General features: G+C 43.6%; 1 protein-coding gene and 1 non-coding gene across 2 annotated transcripts in view; one reads left to right on the plus strand and one right to left on the minus strand.

Moving 5' to 3' along the window:
* XYLT1 (xylosyltransferase 1) overlaps nt 1-20,150 on the plus strand; it is a 318,277-nt gene that overhangs the window by 24,465 nt on the left and 273,662 nt on the right. The window lies entirely within an intron of this gene.
* TRNAV-GAC (transfer RNA valine (anticodon GAC)) lies at nt 10,071-10,144 on the minus strand. The gene has a single exon. It is a non-coding gene; the product is annotated as a tRNA-Val (tRNA).

Raw genomic sequence — 20,150 nt, forward strand, 5'->3', positions numbered from 1 at the left:
GGTTTTCTGGATTGGATCCTGGAACAGAAAGAGTAGAAAAACTGGTGGAATCCAAATCAAGTGTGTAGTGTAGTGTGTTAGTGAATAGTATTGTGTCAATAATAATTTCTTAGTTTTGACACATGGACCATGGGTATGCAAGTTGTGAACATTAGGGGAAGGTGGGTGAAGGGTACATAGCAGTGCTCTGGATTCTTTTTTGCACCTTTTCTGTACATCTAAAATGATTTCAAAATAAAAAGTATTATTTTGAAGATCCCTCTGGCCAATAGATATTTGGGGGAATACTGAAAGAAGGTAAGAGTAGAGATGGGGCGATCATCTGGGAGTTGGGGTGGGGCTTTTGAGGTCAACCAGAAGAGAGACTGTGGTGGCAAAAACACTGTGGTGATGCTGATCTTAGGGGAGGAGGGTCCTCCTAAGTTGAGTGATGAGTGTGTGTTTGAGCACAACCTTTGTGTCATAACTAAATTTCAATTCAAAGTGCCTGCTTAGGAGGGTTCCTTTTTCTCTGCAACCTCACCAATACTTATCATTCTCAGTCTTTTGGATATTAGCCATCCTAACTGGAGTGAGATGGTATCTCAGTGTGGTTTTGATTTGCATTTCCCAAATGCTGAGTGATGTTGAGCATTTTTTCATGTGTCTGTTGGCCATTTGTGTATCTTCCTTTGAGAAATGCCTATTCAGCTCCTTTGCCCATTTTTTAATTGGGTTACTTGTTTTTTTGCTGTAAAGTTGTTTGAGTTCCTTGTATATTCTGGATATTAGTCCTTTGTCAGATGTATATTTTGCAAATATTTTCTCCCACTCTGTTGGTTGTGTTTTAACTCTGTTAATTGTTTCTTTTGCTATGCAGAAGCTTTTTAGTTTGATATAATCCCATTTGTTTATTTTTCCTTTGGTTGCCTGTGCTTTTAGGATCATAGTGTTGGTGGGACTGCAAAATGGTGCAGACTTTATAGAAAATGGTTTGGAGGTTCCTCAAACAATTACAGATAGATCTACCACATGACCCAGGTATCCCACTTCTGGGAATATTCCCAGAGGAATGGAAATCATCAAGTCAAAGGGATACCTGTACTCCAGTGTTTACTGCAGCACTATTTACAATAGTCAAGAGTTGGAATCAGCCCCAAATGTCCATCATCAGATGAGTGGATATGGAAAATGTGGTGTATCTACACAGTGGAATTGTACTCTGTTATAAAAAAGAATGAAATACTACCATTTGCAGCGACATGGATGGACTTAGAGAAAATTATATTAAGTGAAATAAGTCAGGCACAGAAAGAGAAATATCACATGTTCTCACTTTTTGTGGGAGCTAAAAATAAATAAACAAATACACAAACAAACGGGGGGGAAGAAGACACAACAATCACAATTCCTTGAACTTGTTAAGACAAGTGAACAGATATGATGTTGATGGGTGGGAGGGGGGGAGAGGGATGGGGGAGGGAGGAATCAGTAAAGGGACAAGAAAATCAACTACATTGTATATTGATAAAAACAAACAAACAAAAAAAGAAAGTGCCTGCTTCAAAGTCAGAGAGATGCCCGGCAGAAAGAGCACTGAATTTGGAGTTGGGAGCCTGAGTTCAAATCTTTCCTGTCATTTGACCTGCTGTGACCTTGGGCAAGTGCCTTGAACTCTCATTAGAATATCTAAGCAGTCTCTAATTGTTTTAGTCTGTTTTGTGTTGCTATAACAGAATTACCTGAGACTGGTAATTTATAAAGAAGCGAGGTTTATTTGGCTTACGATTCTGGGACAGTTGCATCTGGCACGGGCCTCAGGCTGCTTCTACTCATGGTGGAAAGTGGCAGGCAGACGCCGGGTACAAGCAGATCACATGGTGACAGGAAGCAAGAGAGAGGAAGCAAGAGAGAGGGGAGGTGCCAAGGTCTTTAAAACAATTAGCTCTCTCGTGGGAACTAATAGAGTGAGAACTCACTCACTACCCCTCCTCCCCCAGGGAGAGCATTAATCCATTCATGAGGGATCCGACCCCATGACCCAAATAGCTTCTAGTACTGCCACACTGGGGATCAGATTTCCACATGAGTTTTGGAGGGGACAACACAGCCAAACTCCATTACTAAGCAAGCTTTCTCCAAGTGTGAACCTCAGACTCCCCAGGATGCAGAGGCATCAAAATCACCCAGGAGCTTGTTGAAAGGCAGGGTCCTGGGATCCTCCCTAGATCTGCTGAAGCAGAGGGCTTCTTTGGGTGATTCTTATACACACTAACACCTAATAACCATTGTGTACAGAATGAATTTGGGATCAAATGGCGCTGAATATGTGGAAGTGTTTTAAAACTTATAAATTTCTATTTCTGTGTAAGTGCCTGTGTTATTTAATTTTTCAGGGGCTGGAACAGAAGAGGTCGTGTAACCATTAGAGAGATGAAGAGCAGCTGTTGCTTGCTGCAGTGATAGGTTGTACAATGTTCTGGATCTCGCAGAAGGCCCATGCCACTGTTGGAACTGGAATCCAGGTTTCCTGACTCCAGTTCTCTGCTCTGATCCTGATTTTAGGGGCATTGGGCAATAATCTCTCCTGAGATTCTCTCTAGAGATTCTCAGGTAGAATAATAAGAAATGCTTATTGAAGACTAACTGTGCGCTAGGCATTGCTCCAAGTGATTGATGTTCTTGAGCTAGTTTAATCATCATAGCCATCCTATCTAGGAGGTACTGTTGCTGTATCCATTTCACTTAGGGGGAAACTGAGGCTCAGAGAGGCTGAGGAAATTACTGAAGTTTGACCAGCCGGAATGTGACAGAGCTTGGCACCTGCTGTCCACACAGTACTACCTTTCCTGACATGCACCTTCACCTGCCTGGGTTCTTCAAGATTGCATGCAGTCCAGAGGCCCTTTGTCATGTGTCATTAGATAAGGTGACCTATGTGGGTGGGAAAGAGGCCCTACAATGAGGGGATGTGATACACTCTGAGTTCACTATTGGAGACAAAAAAGGGAAGTTGTATCAAGAAGCTTTTTTTTGGTAATTTTAGAAGATGAGGAGTAGCTGGTTTCACTGATAGACCTGACTTTTTTTTTTCCGTGTGATTTGGGCTCAGCCCTGTGACTTTTACTCCATTTAGAATAAACAAAACGGCAGGATATGAGAAAGGCTCAGGTCTGTCCCCTGACTGGCAGGGACACTTCCTTCCTAAGGAGGCCTTTCTGAAATGACTATGCAGTCCAAGTTAGTCCTCACATCCACCCCCAGCCAGTATTGCCTATTATTTACACCTGCCTCATGCCTTTTAGGGAATTCACCACCATCACTTTGTGGGATGACTTGAAGAGAGTGTGTGTGTATAGTGTCTGACTCTCAACTAGACAGGTGGAGACCCATGGGGTCAGGGGGTTAACTTTGTTTATTACTATATTTCTAATGCCTGTCATATGGCAGGCAGTCAATAAATATGATAACTACTATAAAATATATATGTATATTATGTATAGCATAATACTATGTATAAATACAATAAATAGATGAATGCTATGAAACCAACAATAATAGGTAGCAGCAAGTACTTACTGAACATCTCCTATTTGCCAGGCAGATGTTAAGCCCTTTGCTTGAATTAATTATTTTAATCCTTGCAACCCTCTGAGGTAATGACAATTTTCATACTCATTTTACAAAAGAGTTTAAGACTCCTGCCCCAGATCACAGAGCTGGGCTGATATTTGTACCCAGGCAGTCCGGCTCCAGTGCTTCCAGTCATTGAGCACTGAGCTACACTGCTTTCCCATAGAATAAATGCAGAATGAATCAATAACTTGTATTATCTTTGCTGATTAAAGTAATACATGTTCACTGAGAAAAATTGAGAAGATGAACATGTGAGGAAGAAAATCCAAATTCCCCATAATGCCATTTTCAGTTTTGTCTTGGAAGAGGCCATCAAGATGCTAATTTTAGTGGGAACAAGGTAGTCTCGTTTTGTTTTCTCTCCTTGGAGAGACTGAGGTAGCAGGGAGCTTGGCTTGGGAGGAGATGGGGAAGCAGGAGGAGAGCTGCAAAGGCTGATGGGAAGATCTCTAAAATTCTTCCCAGCATTCCCTGGGGTGATCCCTGCCCCTCCCTCAAGTCAGGAGAATCCACAAGCTCACTGAGTATCCAGAGCTGCAGGACCTCCAGGATCTAAAAAGGACACTCCAAGTGCGGCGCTGGGAGTGCCGAGACCGCGGGTTCGGATCCTATATAGGGATGGCCGGTGCGCTCACTGGCTGAGCGCGGTGCAGACGACACCAAGCCAAGGGTTACGATCCCCTTCCCGGTCACAAAAAAATATATAATAAAATAAACAGGACACTCCAGTGAGCCTGTAGCAGCTGCTGAACCTACAGGTAGCTAAGCCTCCTCAGCTTAAACACTGGTTCTTTGATTCTGATCTGCCATTGGTTGTAAGCTCTGCACCATCTATTTGATCACAGCTTTTTAAATCAGGGTTGTCCAGAGAAATCGAACCAACAGGTTCTCTCTCTCTCTCTCTCTCTCTCTCTCTCTGTGTGTGTGTGTGTGTGTGTGTGTAGTGAGAGAGAAAGAGAGAGAGATTATAAGGAATTGGCTCACATGATTATAGAGGCTAAGAAGTACCAAGATCTGCAGTCAGCAAGTGGAGATCAAGGACGGCCAATGTATAGTTTCAGTCTGAAAACCAGCAGGCTCAAGACGCAGGAAGCGCTCAATGTTTTAGTCTGAGCCCAAAGGCAGGAAAAGACTGGTGTTCCAGCTGAAGCAGTCAGGCAGGAGGAGTTCCCCTTACCTGCAGGGGGGTCAGCCTTTTTGTTCTATTCAGGGCTTCAACTGGTTAGATGAGGACCACCCACATTAGGGAGGGCAGTCTGCTTTACTCTGTCTGTCAATTCAAATGCTAGTCTTATCCAGAAACACCCTTACAGACATACCCATAATAATATTTGACCAAATATCTGGGCACCGTGTGGCCCAGTCAAGTTGACACATAAAATTAACCATCACAGACAGGGAAGGCAAAAATAACTTTAAGAGTTAAGACACTTAAGCTCTGGCAGCTCATTTTTGGGTCATGTGGGGAGGGTTATAGCAGAGAGTTGATCTTTATCCTCCTTTTGATATGATCCTATCTTTATCTTCAGCCATTATCTGGCACTTACTGTTGCTAAGGATTTCCTGAGGGGAAACTTAATCTTATTCATTATCTACTCTATCTATTCATAGCTACTGCTAGAGTACTTGGTATTTTAAAAAATGATCCAAGAATTTCAAATGAAGCCAGGACTTCAAGGAATTAAAGGAAGGGTCAAAAACCCAAATGCCCTTGAGGCCAGAGTTAGGTAATGTATGTGCTATAGGTTAGAGGTAGGGTGATAGGGAGTGGCGAGGACTTTGGTGAACAGCAGAGCAGATGTTCTCCCTGAAAGCTTGGCTTCACTGCCTGGGCCTATGAGAATCAGGCCCAGGGTTATCTGTTCTTCCCAATTTTAAAGTAAGCCAGAAATTTGGATTTTTCAATGTAACCCATGATCTATATTGACAACTAATTCAAGTTTGTCTTTTTTAAATAATACCCTGTGTGAACCAAACAAAACATTTCTGAGGGCTGGACTTATCCTATAGACCTCTATGTAACTGCTTATGAATTAAATAGTGATAGTGGTAATGACAATAAATAATAATTTTTACAAAATTTCTAACATTTGTTTGTTCTACTGTGTGCCTGGCACTGTTCTAAGTCCTTAACTATATTATTTCGTTCAGTCATCAGAACAGAGGTAGGCACTGGTGTTATCCCCATTTTACAGGTGAAGGTAGATAATGTATTTATAGCCACACCATTGCTGTGTTGGAACGTGGCCTCTGTTACTCAGCCAACTTTAGTTTAAATTGCTATGCAATGCTGACTTCCCTCACCCTAAAGTATGAGACCCACACCCACTGGAGATAGCAGAGCCTCTCTACTCACTTTTCATGTAGGACAGAAGTGTAAGCTTCTCTTTAAAATAATCGATTCATGTAAACATTGCATAATTAATAGCATAAAATATATACAGATAATGGCAAACATTAGGAACGTGTTGGAAGGATGACTGTAATTTAGGAACCACTCTTTACAATCATCAAACAAGACATGACTCTTTCTCTGGGAATGGCTGCTTTTATCTGATTTCTGATGAGGTTCTAGAGGGTGGAAATAAAGATTTCTTTCACCTGTCTGTCACTTTTGATTGGGGATGACTACACTCTGTGTTGAGAATTCTAAGGCTGCATCAGGCAAAGTTCTGTAATCAACTAGCCATGTCTGCCATGGATGCAGGAGTACGAAATGGCGACATGTCTGCCATGTATCAACCATACCCGATAACATTACTTCACTCACCTATAGCAATCATAATGATGACAATGACAGTGATAACTGCTTATATTTATTGAGTGCTCAGTGTGTACAAGACAGAGACCTGGAGGTTTAGTGACTGATACAAGACCACCCAGTAAGTGAGCTGTTGAACTTGAATATGAACTCAAGGAGTTTGATCCAAGAGCCCACACTGTCCGTGTCTTCATTACATATAGTCATACACACATGTGTTGCTCTTCTACTTACTCTGTGTGGGATCTGGTCTCCATTTTGCGGTTACCTTGTCCATAGTTACTCTCAACAGCCTATGCAATGAGGACATTGGTGTCCGATAGAGTGGACTCCTTTGGTGAAGTAAAGGAGTAGTTGTCATTGTCTCTCTCTCTCTCTCTTATCATCGTAATATGTATCACACATGCTGGCTGAAGTAATGTGTATGAAAATGTCTTGGGACATGTCACCCACCTAAGCAAAATTAGGGGATAGCACTGTTAACATCGTCATCGTCATGCCATTATCCCTCTATAATTAGGCTCCTCTCAGAGCTACCAGATCTCATCCCTGGGGAAATTCTAGAATAGCAGACCTACTTAAATATTCCACCTCTTTAACCATTAGGAAACCCCTAATAGTTTGGAAGCCAAGGCCCCTTCCTCCTAGTCAGTGGAAAGGTTTTTTATCTTTTCCATTTGTTTAATCCTTTCTCTTTTCCTAAATGTGCCATTGGTGTTTGATGTGAGGGCTTCCTTACTTGGATAGTTTGTAATATTGGCTCCTCTGCACATCTCAAGAATTCCATTAAGTGTGTATTGTCCTGTCCCTAATGGCTGGCTGAACCAAGTGGCAACCAGTATTCGGCCCCTTTTCTACAAATATTGTGAAGCATGATTTGACCCTGACGGAATGTACTAGAGTCCAGGAAAGTGAATTTCACTTGTATTTTAAAAAATTTTCCAGACTGATGTTCCTGCATGCTTCTGAAAGGTCCTCCAGCCCCCAAGAACAATTTTCTGTAATTGGTGTGCATGGAGAGAGGTACTTGGATGAGGTGATCTGATTCCTCTTTACCTCTTTTCTCTTTACCTAGATAATTGCTCCCTGAAAAGTAGTCTGTCAGTCTGGTTGGACCTGGTGATGTTTGTCCATGGTGGCGCTCCAAGAGAGAGAGAAATCCAAGGTTACATGTGGACACAAGTGCATGTCAAGCAGATGCGGGTGACATCATGCACATTGGCTTAACGTTAGGACCGTTTCCTGGAGCAGCTCCAATAAATATTTAGTACAGATAAAGATTGCTTGTCCCCAAATGCCTTCTTGGTTTCTGTGGAGCCAAATATGGTTGGAGGCAGAGGATGCTGGGTTTGAAAAGTGGGTTTTCTGTGGCCACATGTGGGAGTTTAGCCCAGGAGAATGCCATTAAAGTGGGAAAAAGGCAGCTTGTACCCTACACGGGCCCAGATGGCTCTAGATCTATTGCCTTCACGTCTAAGATGTCGGGATTTTGGCAAGCATGTTTTTTTTTTTTTCCTTGACATTCCTGATGTTCTTTGTGCAAAGTGTTTCAAATGTAATCTAAGGACTGAGAACCCTCAGACAGATGGCCTGAGTTCAGAGCTTGGAATCACTCAGTTTTCCCGTCTGTAAAATGGGACCCATACTATTTTCCTGCTACAAAAATTTCTTGTGAGGGTTAAGTGCGATAATGCAGGTAGAACACTGAGGATGGGTCTGGCCCCCAGGAAGCCCATGAGAGGGTCAGCTATTAATATTATTATCCATGTCAGCCATTTCACATGTGTGGACTTCTGGACTGTTCTCTATGAGAAGCACACGTTTCTAAAGTGAACAGAATACGTCTTCATTTCACTCTTTCCTATGTGGCCCAAGCAGTTACATAAAACCTGATCTTCTATATTGTGTGCTTAACCGAAATGCTAGTGCTAGTTTTACCAAAAGGAAAGAGCCAGTGGAGATTTAAATTGTGTTTTTGAACTGTTGCATAATTCTCCAGTGCATCTCATTTAATCAGCATGCATGGAGACCATGTCTTAGTTCTCTGGTCATTTGAGGTAGATTCCTTTCTGGATTCCTATCCCTAACTCCAGGAGATTCCTCAGAGTACATTTAATTCTGCTTTCCATTTTAATTGAATGACCTCATTCCCAACTCATAGCTTAAAGGGTAAATGTGACTGCAGTAGCTTTAAATAAGATGATCAGATTTAATTGAGCAAACATTAACTGAACCCCTAGTAAGGGCCAACTACCATGCTTAGAGGGATCAGAGTCACAGCAAACTGAAAGACAAGGTGCCACAATGGTTATGAGTGGGGACTCTGGAGTCAAACAGCCTTCGTTCAGATCCCTTCACCATTTTCTGTCTGTATGATCTTGGGCAAGTCATTTCACCTCTCTGAGCCTCAATTTCCTCATCTCTAAGATGGGGCCATTAATATCACCTGTCCACCTTTAGTTGGAAATAAATGAAGGCATGCTTGTTTCATGCCTCCCATAGTACATAAAAGTCATTCAATAACTGCACAAGTCTGTCCCCAGCTGCTCACAGACAAGTGGGGCAGGAAGAAAATAAAGTCAGTGAGAGAAACATTAGAAGATTAAGCCCTGGAGAGAGGTCACTGGGGTTTTAGTACCCAGATTCCCTTTGGCCACCCACTGGAGCCCAGCACATAGTAAGAACTTTGTAAATGTTGGTTGAATGAATCAGTGAAGACTCCTGAGATTTTTTTGTTTTTTCTCCTCAAGAAGAGTTTACCTCCACAAGTTCTGAGGCCAGGCTTAGATGTAACCAAACCCACAGCCGCCTTCAGACAGAGACACAGCCTGAAATAGCCCACAGGGTCCTCGTTGTGTATACTTCTTCGTTCACTGCAGCTGCTGTTGCCTTAAAAAAAAAAAAAAAAAAAAAAAAAAGCCTTGTGTGGTAAAAGAAAGTGACTAGACACTGGATTGCTGGGTTTGGGGGAGGGCTGTGTTTAGAAAAAGAAGGTTCTAGAAGGCCAGGTGGCACTCCTGTAGCTTTCTTTACCTGGGGTTCTTAGGTTGATGCCACTGCCAGAGTTCTGTGTGTGCTTCCGGGACAGATCCCAGGAGGATGGAAAACGTCCTTAATCTGCTGACGCTTCAGCCTGGCACAGCCCCTGCCTCATGCATGTGGTATGTGCCACGCTGGCCCCTGAGCTGCTTACTCAGAAGGCATCTGGGAGAGCTTGCTGCCTCTCAAGTAAATGGCCCGTGTAGCCCTGTTGAGAGAGAGAGCGAGCAAACTAGGAAAGACTAAGATGTGTGCGTGAATGCATGGGCCAAGCAGCATTGAGCACCTACTGTATGCTGGGCACAGTCTCACACATCCCCCCTTTCATCTGCATAAATAAGCACAGGTATGCAGTCAGAGTTGCTAATTTTCTTTTATTTTTTAAGCGAGTAACATGAAAGTTAGAGAGAACTGGCTTTCTTAGGGTTGCTAACCCAGATCTTTTCTGTTTCCTCATTTTTCCTTAAGCTCACTTTTCTTCATAATTTTTTTCTTTTCAGAAATTGTGATGCACCTTCATTGTTGGATACTAAAGACAGAAAAGCATTGTATGAGGGAGCTTTAAAAAGTTCATGGAAAAATTTGTATTACCTTTTAATTCCATTTTTCCATGAACTTTTCGAAGTACTTTTTTTTTTTTTTTTTTTTTTGCAGCTGGCTGGTACAGGTCTTGAACCCTGGACCTTGGTGTTGTCAACACCACACTCTAACCAACTGAGCTAACCAGCCAGCCCCAGCACCCTTGTGTTGTTAACAAACCTCTGGCTGTTGCCAGAAAGAAGGGGGAATGTGGAGTGAAGTGGTTCTTGGAAGGAAACCCCTTAACTTACTGGAGGGTGAGGACGTGCTGTGACCATCTCCTTTGAAGCTGGGACATGCCTAGTTCTGGGCCGCACCCAGAATAATTTTCCTAAAACGTTGTTTAACATGTTGATGATGATAAAGACAATATGCAAAGGTTCATTCTGGGGGAGAGGAGAGAGTTTCTGAGCCAGAGCAAGTCATTCCAGGGCTGTCCACTTAGATAAAGCCCTGGCTTAGAAAACCCCAAACACACTAAAGCGGATACTGTAATGGGATTTATGCAATACTCTGTTAAGGGCAAACCCAGCCCCATAAATACATGTCCGAAATTCAATCTGCCAAATGAAACGTTAAAGGCGCCAAATGGATTTCTTGAAAGGATCAGAGCTAAGATGTAGTTTGCCTGTACTTGATAAGCTTATCCAGCTTGCCACTAGGAAAGAAGAAAAAAAAAAGAAAGAGAAAAAATGGACTTGAGGATTTTACTATATTCTCCAGTATTTTAGATATTTTCTTTTTCAATGAAAAGGGAGAAAGAGATTATCAAGCCTCTGGCTGTGAAACTAGTGTTCCTGATCCAGATACCTGTGGGGCTACGAAGGGAAGGCTATTAAGTCACTAGCTGGAGCCTAAATTCCATTCTTCAGGTCCTGAAGCCTCTTCTGCTGGGTTCCTTCTAGCCCTGAAGGGCCCAACATCCAATGATCAAGGTCGTGGCGGGACTCGCATGTGGGCCACCTGGATCTCAGTTCCCAACCCCAAGTTCTGTTTTTGCCTCTGAGCTGGCTGCCACCATCGAGTGTGTTTGTGGGGGACGAAGTGGGTTAGGGGAAGAAAACCACAGTAGAGAATGTGGATCATTCAGGAAAACCCGTTCTGACCCCGCCTCCTTACTTTTTATGGTTTTCCGTCCGCTGGAAATATTGTTTTTCCAGAGAAAGGGATGTTGTAACAGCTCAGGATTTCTTAAGATTTTCTTGTACCCTTTGGAGGCAGGCCAGACTATATCACCAGTTAGAGTTTTCATTTTCTTCCAAGCATATGGGAGTTGCTTCTGGCATTGGAGTGCGACCTCCAAGAGTCCCTTTGCAGGGTGACAGCATGCTTCAAAATACATGCCGTCTTGGGTGGGTGTGTGTTTGTGGGTATATGTGGGTATTGTGAATTTGGCTCTCAGAATGGCGACTTTTCCTTTTTTCTAACACAGCTGATGGGTTAGGCATTTGCCAGTGTTACCATCACTACTGATTCCCTTCAGGGCTTCGCAAGCTGGCAGACAGGGGTTGGGTTGGAGCTCCAGGCTGTGGGTCTCAGAGGCATCTTGCGGGCTTTGCCCTGCTCTGTTCCAGTGATGCTTTGGCCACAGATGAATTCAGCATTCACTGTAAGAATCAAGGACCTGGTGCCTGCGTGTTTATTTTCTTCCAACGAGACAGTTAATGTGCCATCTCTAGGATGTTTGCCTTGGCCAGAGGACCTGCCTCAGCCTTATCTAGAATAACCCTCATATCTTTGGGTCTGTTGCAATTTATGGATTCTTAAGTTATTTAAGAACGAGGGATGTAAAACATGAAAAAGGAAGTCACAATGGAACCTCTAATTTTTTTAAACAACTTTATTGAGGTATGATTTATACTGTAAAATTTACACATTTTAAGCGTTCTATCCGATGACTTTCAGTGAATTTACTGAGCGGTGCAACCATCACCATAATCTGGTTTGGGGACATTTTCATCATCTCCAATAAGATTCTTTGTGCTCATCTGAGTCACTCCCCAGGCAACCTCTAGTCCTCCATCTGTATTTATACACTTGCCTAGTCTCAATAGTTCATATAAATGGAAACATACAATATGCGGTCTTTGCATCTGGCTTCTTTCACTTAGCATAATATTTTTTGAGGTCTGTACATGTCGTGCATATTGCTGAATAGTATTCCACTGTAAGGATATACTGCATTTTATTTATCCACTCATTGGTTGATGGACACTTGGGTTGTTTCCATTTTTGGCTATTATGAATAATGCTGCTATGAACATTTGCATACAAGTTCGTATGTAGACATATGTTTTCATTTCTCTTGGGTAGATGCCTGGCAGTGGAATTGCTAGGTCATATGGCAAATTTATATTTGACTTTTTAAGAAATTGTCAAACTTTTCCAAAGTGACTGTACCGTTCTACGTTCTTACCAGCAGTGTATGAGCAGAACCGTCTATTTCCAATCTTACTATAAACTAGATGGTGAAGAGGTTTATTAGAGACCGCTGCATGTGAAATCCAAAAATTGGCACCTGCCTGTGAGCAGCAGACCCTCACCAGGGCCCAGACAACACACTGGAAAGAGCCTCAACTCCAGTTTCCATGTAAGCTTCCCCAGCATTTGTATGTCAGAGTTTCTGGACCCAAGAGGGACCTGCAGCCATCTCTCCTCTCCCCTCCCCTACTCCAGTCTTACTCGCCATGCTCCCCTGCAGTCTGTCTCATTCCAAAGAGGATTCATTTTTATAAAAAATGTTCTGTGTCACACTGTTGCTAATTTAGCAACTTTATTGGACAATGTGATTTACCATCCGTGGCCTGCCTTCGAATGGATTCATTTACCTGCATTGATTGCTATATGTCGCTGTTAACTGCTGCCAGTAAATGCACAGCAGTGCTTAAGAACTGTGTAGCATTTTACTTTCTGATAATGATAGTTAACTCCATCCTTGATCGCCAATGACATGGTATTCCCCTTTTGAAGATGGACTTAAATTGCATAACTCTGTTCCCTGGTGATGAGAAAATAAATTATGTTTCTATACCGTGTCCTGCTAAGCACTTCTTAAATTTTTTTTTTTTTAGTAGGTTTTCCTTCTTTCCTTTTTTGGGTGTTCTCTTTTGCTACTCAAAGCAGGTCTTTGGAACAGCAGCATCAGCATCTTCAGGGAGCTTGTTAGAAATGCAAAATCTCAGGCCTTGTTCCAGACCTTCTGAATCAGAATCTGCACTTTACCAAGATCCCCAGATGATGTACGTTCACAGGGGAGTTTAAGAAGCACTGTGCTAAATCAGAGGTCAGCAAAAATAAGGCCCCACAGGCCAAATCCAGCCAGGTGCTGGTTTTTGATAAATAAAGTTTTGTTGGAACAAAGACACACCCATCATTTATGTATTTTCTCTGGCCACTTGTACTTCGACTGCAGAGTTGAGTAGCTGCCACAGAGCTGTATGGCCCACAGAGCCGAAATGTTTATTCCTGGATCTATATAGAAAAGATGTGCCCCACCCTGTCCCGGAGATGGTTTTATTTTTATTTATTTACAAATATTTTAATTTGCTAGATTTTTCTTATTTAACTTTTCCCATTTTGCATTTATCATACCCTTTGGGTCATTCCACTTTTGTTTTTAACTAAGTTATGAGTGCTGTTCAGCCCCAGGTTTACTTTGGATCCTATCTCTCAGAATGAAATGATAGAAATTAAATGAAGCTTAGGCTTCAGGTCCTGGCTCCCAACAGAAAAGCTTTGAGGCGCCTTGAGTGTTCTTAGTAAGCTCTGCTTTTACGTCATTTTATTCTTTGCCAGAAAGGGGATTCGTTGATTGTGAAACTAAAAGACCATGTATAGACATTCACAAATTAGAGAAAAAAATTCCTTTGTTAAACCATAAGGTCTGGTTAGGCTGGGAAAATTTAGGGAGTGTAGTCATTGGAGGCTCCCCAGAGAGAGAAGCTGGCATGACCAGCTTCGTGGCCAGGTGATCCGTGCAGTCTCATGGGGCCTGCTGGGAAGGGTCCCACACTGCTTTAATGCCCTGCTGTCACCATCTTGAAATTCTTAATGGGTTTTGAACAAGACACCTTTATTAGGGTTCTCCAGAGAAACAGAGCTATATACTATATTATACATGCATATATACCTACATACATATACACACACATATACATGCATATATACATGTGTACATACATATACACAGACATACATACATATATACATACATACACATACATATTTGTATATATACATGTGTGTACATATGTATACATATAGGTATATATGTACATATATGTGTGCAAGTGTGTGTATATATATGTGTGTGTGTGTGTATATACAAAGATTTATTAGGGGAATTGGCTCAGGAAGTTTTGGAGGCCAGAAAGTCCCACCATCTGCCATCTACTAGCTGGAGACCGAGGAAAGCTGGACGTGAAATTCAGTCCTGTTTCTGAAGGTCTGAGAACCAGGGGAGCCAGTGATGTAAATCTCAATCTGAGGCCTGGAGAAGATGAGATGGATGTCCTAGCTCAAGAGGTGAGGCAGGAGAATGGCAAATTCCTCCTTCCTCCTCCTTTTGTTCTATTCAGGCCCTCCAGGGATTGGATGAGGGCCACCCACATTGGGGAGGGCCATCTACTTTGCTGAGTACACCGATTCAAATGCTAACTCATCCAGAAACACCCTCACAGATGCATCCAGAAATAACATTTAATCTGGGTACCTCATGGCCCAATCAAGTTGACACACAAAGTTAATCATCACAGCACCCCACTTTTGTTTTATATGGAGCCATGCAACTCAATGCAGCAGGTTTTAGAAGGTGGTGCTAGAATAGAAGACCCAAGCAGTGCACCTTTTCTGGAGGTGGCAGCAAGGTCTGTGCCATCAGGTCAGCTGGTGCCTGAGTTACCCGGGGCCAGTGGTTTTATTATGACTGTGCTTCTCATCACCAACCCAACAGGTTGCTTGCTGTCTTCCCCTTACCGTACTTTGTTCGTGCTGAGAGAAGGAAGATTTAATGATTTCTTGAATTAATCAGCTAGAGACCTAAGTCTGCTTGTGCAGAGGGGTTTCAAAGTGAATTTCTTATTATCCCCAGTTAAGGACAATGTTTGATCTTCGCAACTGGAAGGTAATTACTTTTAGGGCATGTATGTTGCAGTTCTCCCCCACAGAGTCAGAGTGACAGATGCTGCTTCTAAGAGGGGTGTTCCTTAAAGAAACTGGGATCCCATCCTGGTTTAGGTTTGAGGTCCCCAGGACCTCTGAGATATTAAGGTTTTTAGGTCATGAGACCGTTGTGGAAGCTTCCCAGTGGTGCCACTTCCTCCTGATCCCTGTGGGGAGGCATTTCATCCAGTGACCCTGCAGGTAGCTGATTGAGTCTGAAAGAGCAGCCTCCCAACCCAGCAGGGACCAGAATAAGGAACATTGCTGTAATTTCTTTCCTCCTCCCCCCTGAAAGATTGTTAATCGGGAGTCTTTTGGAGACAGAAAATAAAAGGAAAATAAGAAAAAAGAGGCCTAGTTTGGTGAACCTGATGGAATACTACCACCCTGCCAAGAGGTTCCCCAGACCCCTGGGTGTCAAAGGGACATCAGTTGACGAGTTGGCTGTGGGCTGCAGAACTCTCAGAAGCTCAGATACATCAGAGACAAGAGATGCTTTTAGCACTTTTTGAGAGACCAAAGGACACTTTATGATCATAATTATGACCGTAAATAATTATGCATTTGTAATCAGAGCTGTGGTCATTTATTGAGCATCTACGGTGTGTCAGGTTCTTGGTCAAGTCACATACATCTCTTAATTCTCACAGTAGCCCCATGACCCAACTCTTTTACAGACAAGGAGTCTGAGGCTCTCAAGGTTTAACGTGGCTGAGAGCACACAGCTGGTAAGTGACAGGGTCAAGTTTAAATTCTGACTCCAGAACTTGCGCCATGCTACCCTCTGATCTCACTGTCCTCCTTCAAAACTATGACAGCACTCTTCTCCCCAATATTATGATGTCAGCAGTTGGTTGTGGGTTGACTTTAATGAGTCCCCAGCAGATGTGAACTCTAAAAAATTTGTTTCCCAAAGTGTAGCTGAGATGATTTTAGGTGGTAGACAGGAGAACTTTTTTTTAGAAATGTATATATTGTACATAAGGGAAATACATATATAACTGGTACATTAAACCTGTGATTTTAGAGTGAACTAATGGTTCCTTTCAAAACATGAAGGTAAGAAAAGAAACAGTGAGTCTTTTAAATAAAAATAGTAGTGTGGGTGAGATGTGTGCATCCCACTGGTTCAGCTGTTCTAGAAGCATCTTGCCTGAGCAGTTGGGGCAATCTGCAATGCAGTGTTGGGGTTGGGGTAGTGCATTTGAAAAGCAGAGCTGGGTACATGGACAAGGAGACTGTTCTTGCTGGTACTATCACTTTCTTCTCTTCCATGGCCGTGGTCTCACCACTTGTTGCCAAAAACCCAGACATCCTCCCTGACTTTCAGAATTTTTCATGAGTATTAGCAAGAAGCCCTTACGACAGCCTTTCCACATTGTGTGTGCTCTGCCTACCATGGTGCTTCATTTTGTACCATTTGCACCCTGATTATGCCTGAGCCACACTGGCCTTGTCTCTCTCTCTCTAGAATACTGCAAGCCTAATCCAGCCCCAGGGCCTTTGCACCTGCTCTCCATCCAGTCTGAAATGCTTTACCCCCAATGTTTGCTTGGCTGACACCTTCTTATCATTCTGGTCTTCACTCAAAATTCACCTTCTGAGAGAGGGCTTCCCTGTCCACACTACTTAAAGCCCCCCCCCCTTTCCCAGTCACTCTCTATGCCAGGGGTCTGCAAATATTTTATACAGAAAAATAGAAGGGTCATCCAGATAGTAATCTTTACAGAAGGGCCAGCCAGATAGTAAATATTTTAGGCTTGTGGGCCATGTGGTCTCTGTTGCAACTTCTCTGCCTCTGTTGCGTCAAATGCAGTCAGAAACAATATGTAACCAGTTGGGTGTGGTTGTGTTTTGATAAAACTTTATTTACAAAAACAGGTGGCAGGCTGGATTCAACCCACTGGCCATAGTTTGCCAATCCCTGTTCTATGCTATTGCCTTGTTTTATTGTTGTCATAACATTTATCACTGTCTGAAACCATCTCATTTTTTATGTATGTCTTTGTCTCCTCATATCTAGAGTGTAAACTCCATGAGGGCAGGAATTTGTCCTTCCTTCGTGTTTCGTGTGGTATCTTCAGCACCCAGCACATAGTAATTTGTCAGATGCATGGATACTGTCACTCATGGGATTCCAGTATCTGTTCATTCTCCAGTCATGTATTGCTCTCTTCTTTCTTGCCTTGTGTGGAACACTGGAAACAGCTCATGGCCAAATACACAGACATCAAAGCCAGTCTTGGTACAAGATGACAAGCCAAAGGAGGTAAGAAGCAGCACTGTGTAGCAGGCTGCTAACTCTTATGAAGTCAGAGGTGGCTTCTTGGAGGGAGTAGTGTCTGAGCTGAGTTTGAAGGATGCATTTAAACTCTCTGGGAAGAGACGAAGCTGCAGGAAGAGCACCCCAGACCCAGGGAACAGCCTGATCATATGTCGTGAGAAGGAAAAGCAGTGCGGGTGGATGGAGTCAATAAATCCAGGTGCAGCAACAGAGCAAATGAACAGCAGCAGGTGCAAGTTGGGGACCCTCTTAGATTAGTTTCTTGCGAGCCATTACCAAAGGACCTTTTCTGAATATAGCTTGGGTGTCATGCATTTCAACGTGATCTTTGGTTTCCGGGAACTGAAATGTTACGTCGCTGCATAGAAGTTTAAGAATTCTTCATCTGTGGGTCTGACTAAAGCTAATTCGCTTTCCTAGTTGATTTATACTCAGCTTTCTAGAGTTGGCCAATGTTTGGAGCGGAGCTTTCTGGTGTTTTATCTAATTGGTAGGTCCAAGAAAAATGGCTTCTCAGATCTTAAAATATATGGATGATGCTAATGAGCAGCCTTCTCTGGCTATCACCCTGCCACACATCTAAATCTCATCAGTTGTCAGTGGGGAGTTAAACACACAGAAGGGCAGCGGCTGGCAGTGGAAGACGGAGAATCACAAGCCCTGAGTAAAATTTTATTGAGGGAGGGGCCAGCCCTGCTGTTTACAGGGCACGTAAAGGGGAATGACAACCCCAGAAGCTGAAGATTGGTCTCATCACCCTGGCGAGGGGAAACATCCCCAGACTGCAGGGAGCCCACCTCTAGCTTCTAACCCTTGGCCAAACGCTAATGAGGCTGGAGCCAAGTTCAAGGGTGGAGGCTGGTGCCACAGGAGGGCCACAGGAGAGGGAAACAGACACTTACTCAGCACAACAGACACTTACTCAGCACCTACTATGTGCTGGGAGGTTAGTGTACATACCTACTGTGTGAGTGCAGGGTGTGAGGGTGTATCCACATACCTTATTTTCTCAGTGTTTCTGCAGCATCCGCGTGACACCGTTCCCCAGCAATGGTCACTTAATATTTTCCTTTAAATCCACTCACTCTGTACTTAGCCTCAATCTAAGCTATAATATCCATAAAATCATGGTATTGATGAAGCCTGTTTTCTTCTAACATAATATGCATCAGCATAAATACATAACTATTGAAACTTTTTTTAAAAAGGTGTGTTCACAAACCACGTGTAATAACGTGTAATGCCATTTGTAGCGACCTTGGCCTTGTCTTGTTCAGTTCCCTCGGGTGTGCTAGGAGGTGTTAAGGCTTGTTTGAGCGGTGAGGAAACAGAGACCCAGAGAAGTTCAGCCACTTGCCCAAAACCACTCAGCTGGATTTGAACACAGATCTTCTCTGGTTCTAAAGCCCAAGTTATGCGCACCAGCTTCTCAGAGAGACAAAAGGGAAAAAAAAGATGACCAGGTGTCCCATCGACTGGATGGACGGATTTAAAGCTTGTCAGGACGGGCACAGATGGGAAGACTGAGGCCAGCCAGACTTCCTGCCCCTCCTCAGGAGGCAGAGACAGCTTCAGCCACTGCCGTCTAGGTTCCCATGGATTTTGCTGTAGGATTTGCTTACTGCGAGAGTTGTTCCTGGAGTGCTGCTACCATGACATGGTGAGCTTCAGTCATCCCATGAAATAACAGTGATCAGTATTGATTCCCACACAAAAGCCCAGGAGAGCAAGGGGGATGGCACACAGGACTGTCCCCATAGAGCCACTGCCCGCACTGAGGGTGGCAGGGGCCTCTCCTTTGTACTGGAGGCTTATTAGTATTCAGCCATCATGGAAGCACCTTGGAGGGAAAAATTGTAATAGGTTCTGAATGAACCCAGCTTGCAGCCATGGTTGGGAGGTGACAGGAAGCAGACTGAGCTGCCCTTGAGGTAAGGCAGTGATGACCGGCTGAGCCGGATCCTGGGTCGGGGCAGTTTCACATGGCATTAGTCAGCAGGCACTGCCCAAGGCCTGCTGAGATGAGCAGACCACTGGGCAGGTAGAGCCCCAGCTTGGGGCAGAGGGAAAGGGGGCCAGGTAACACTGGCATTCCCAGGGGGGTCACCAGGCGAGTGACAGGGAAGAGCAGCTGCAGTTGGCTATGGCAGTTACATTTGTCCGTCAGACCCCTAGGTTGCCAGCAGTGAAGTCCCAAATCTGGACAGCTGCACTTGGGGTCACTACTAGTCTATACGAAGCCTTTGCAGGTCTAAAACCGGCACCCTCTTAGCAGAAGACTAGAGAAAGTGTCCCGCTGGGTATGTGCAGTCCTGCCCACGCAGGGCTTGGTTAAAGCACTGGCTAGAGTTCAGCCCCCACTTGCCGCTTTGCAGTACACAAACCATACAGCTATTCGCAGTGGCCCCGAGGGAGATCTACCTTAGGTTTCAATAAATAATATGTGTAACAGTTCTTTATTGTGTGTAACAAAAGATCCGAAAACCTAAAGGCTTAAAACAACCGTTTTGTTTTGTTCATGTTTTTGTTGATCAGGAAATTGGGAAGGTCTCTGCTGGGAGGTTCGTCTACACTCCATGTGGTGTCAGCTGGGGCTGGAGGGTCCACTTCTTATTGACTTCTTTATCTATGTGTCTGATGCCTTGCTCCTCCTCGACTGCCCTTTGTTTCCATGTAGCATCTTGTCTTCCAGAGCCTCTTCCTGTAGCTTGA

This window comes from Cynocephalus volans, chromosome 6 (assembly GCF_027409185.1).
Source record: "Cynocephalus volans isolate mCynVol1 chromosome 6, mCynVol1.pri, whole genome shotgun sequence".
In the NCBI taxonomy this organism is placed as follows: Eukaryota; Metazoa; Chordata; class Mammalia; order Dermoptera; family Cynocephalidae; genus Cynocephalus; species Cynocephalus volans.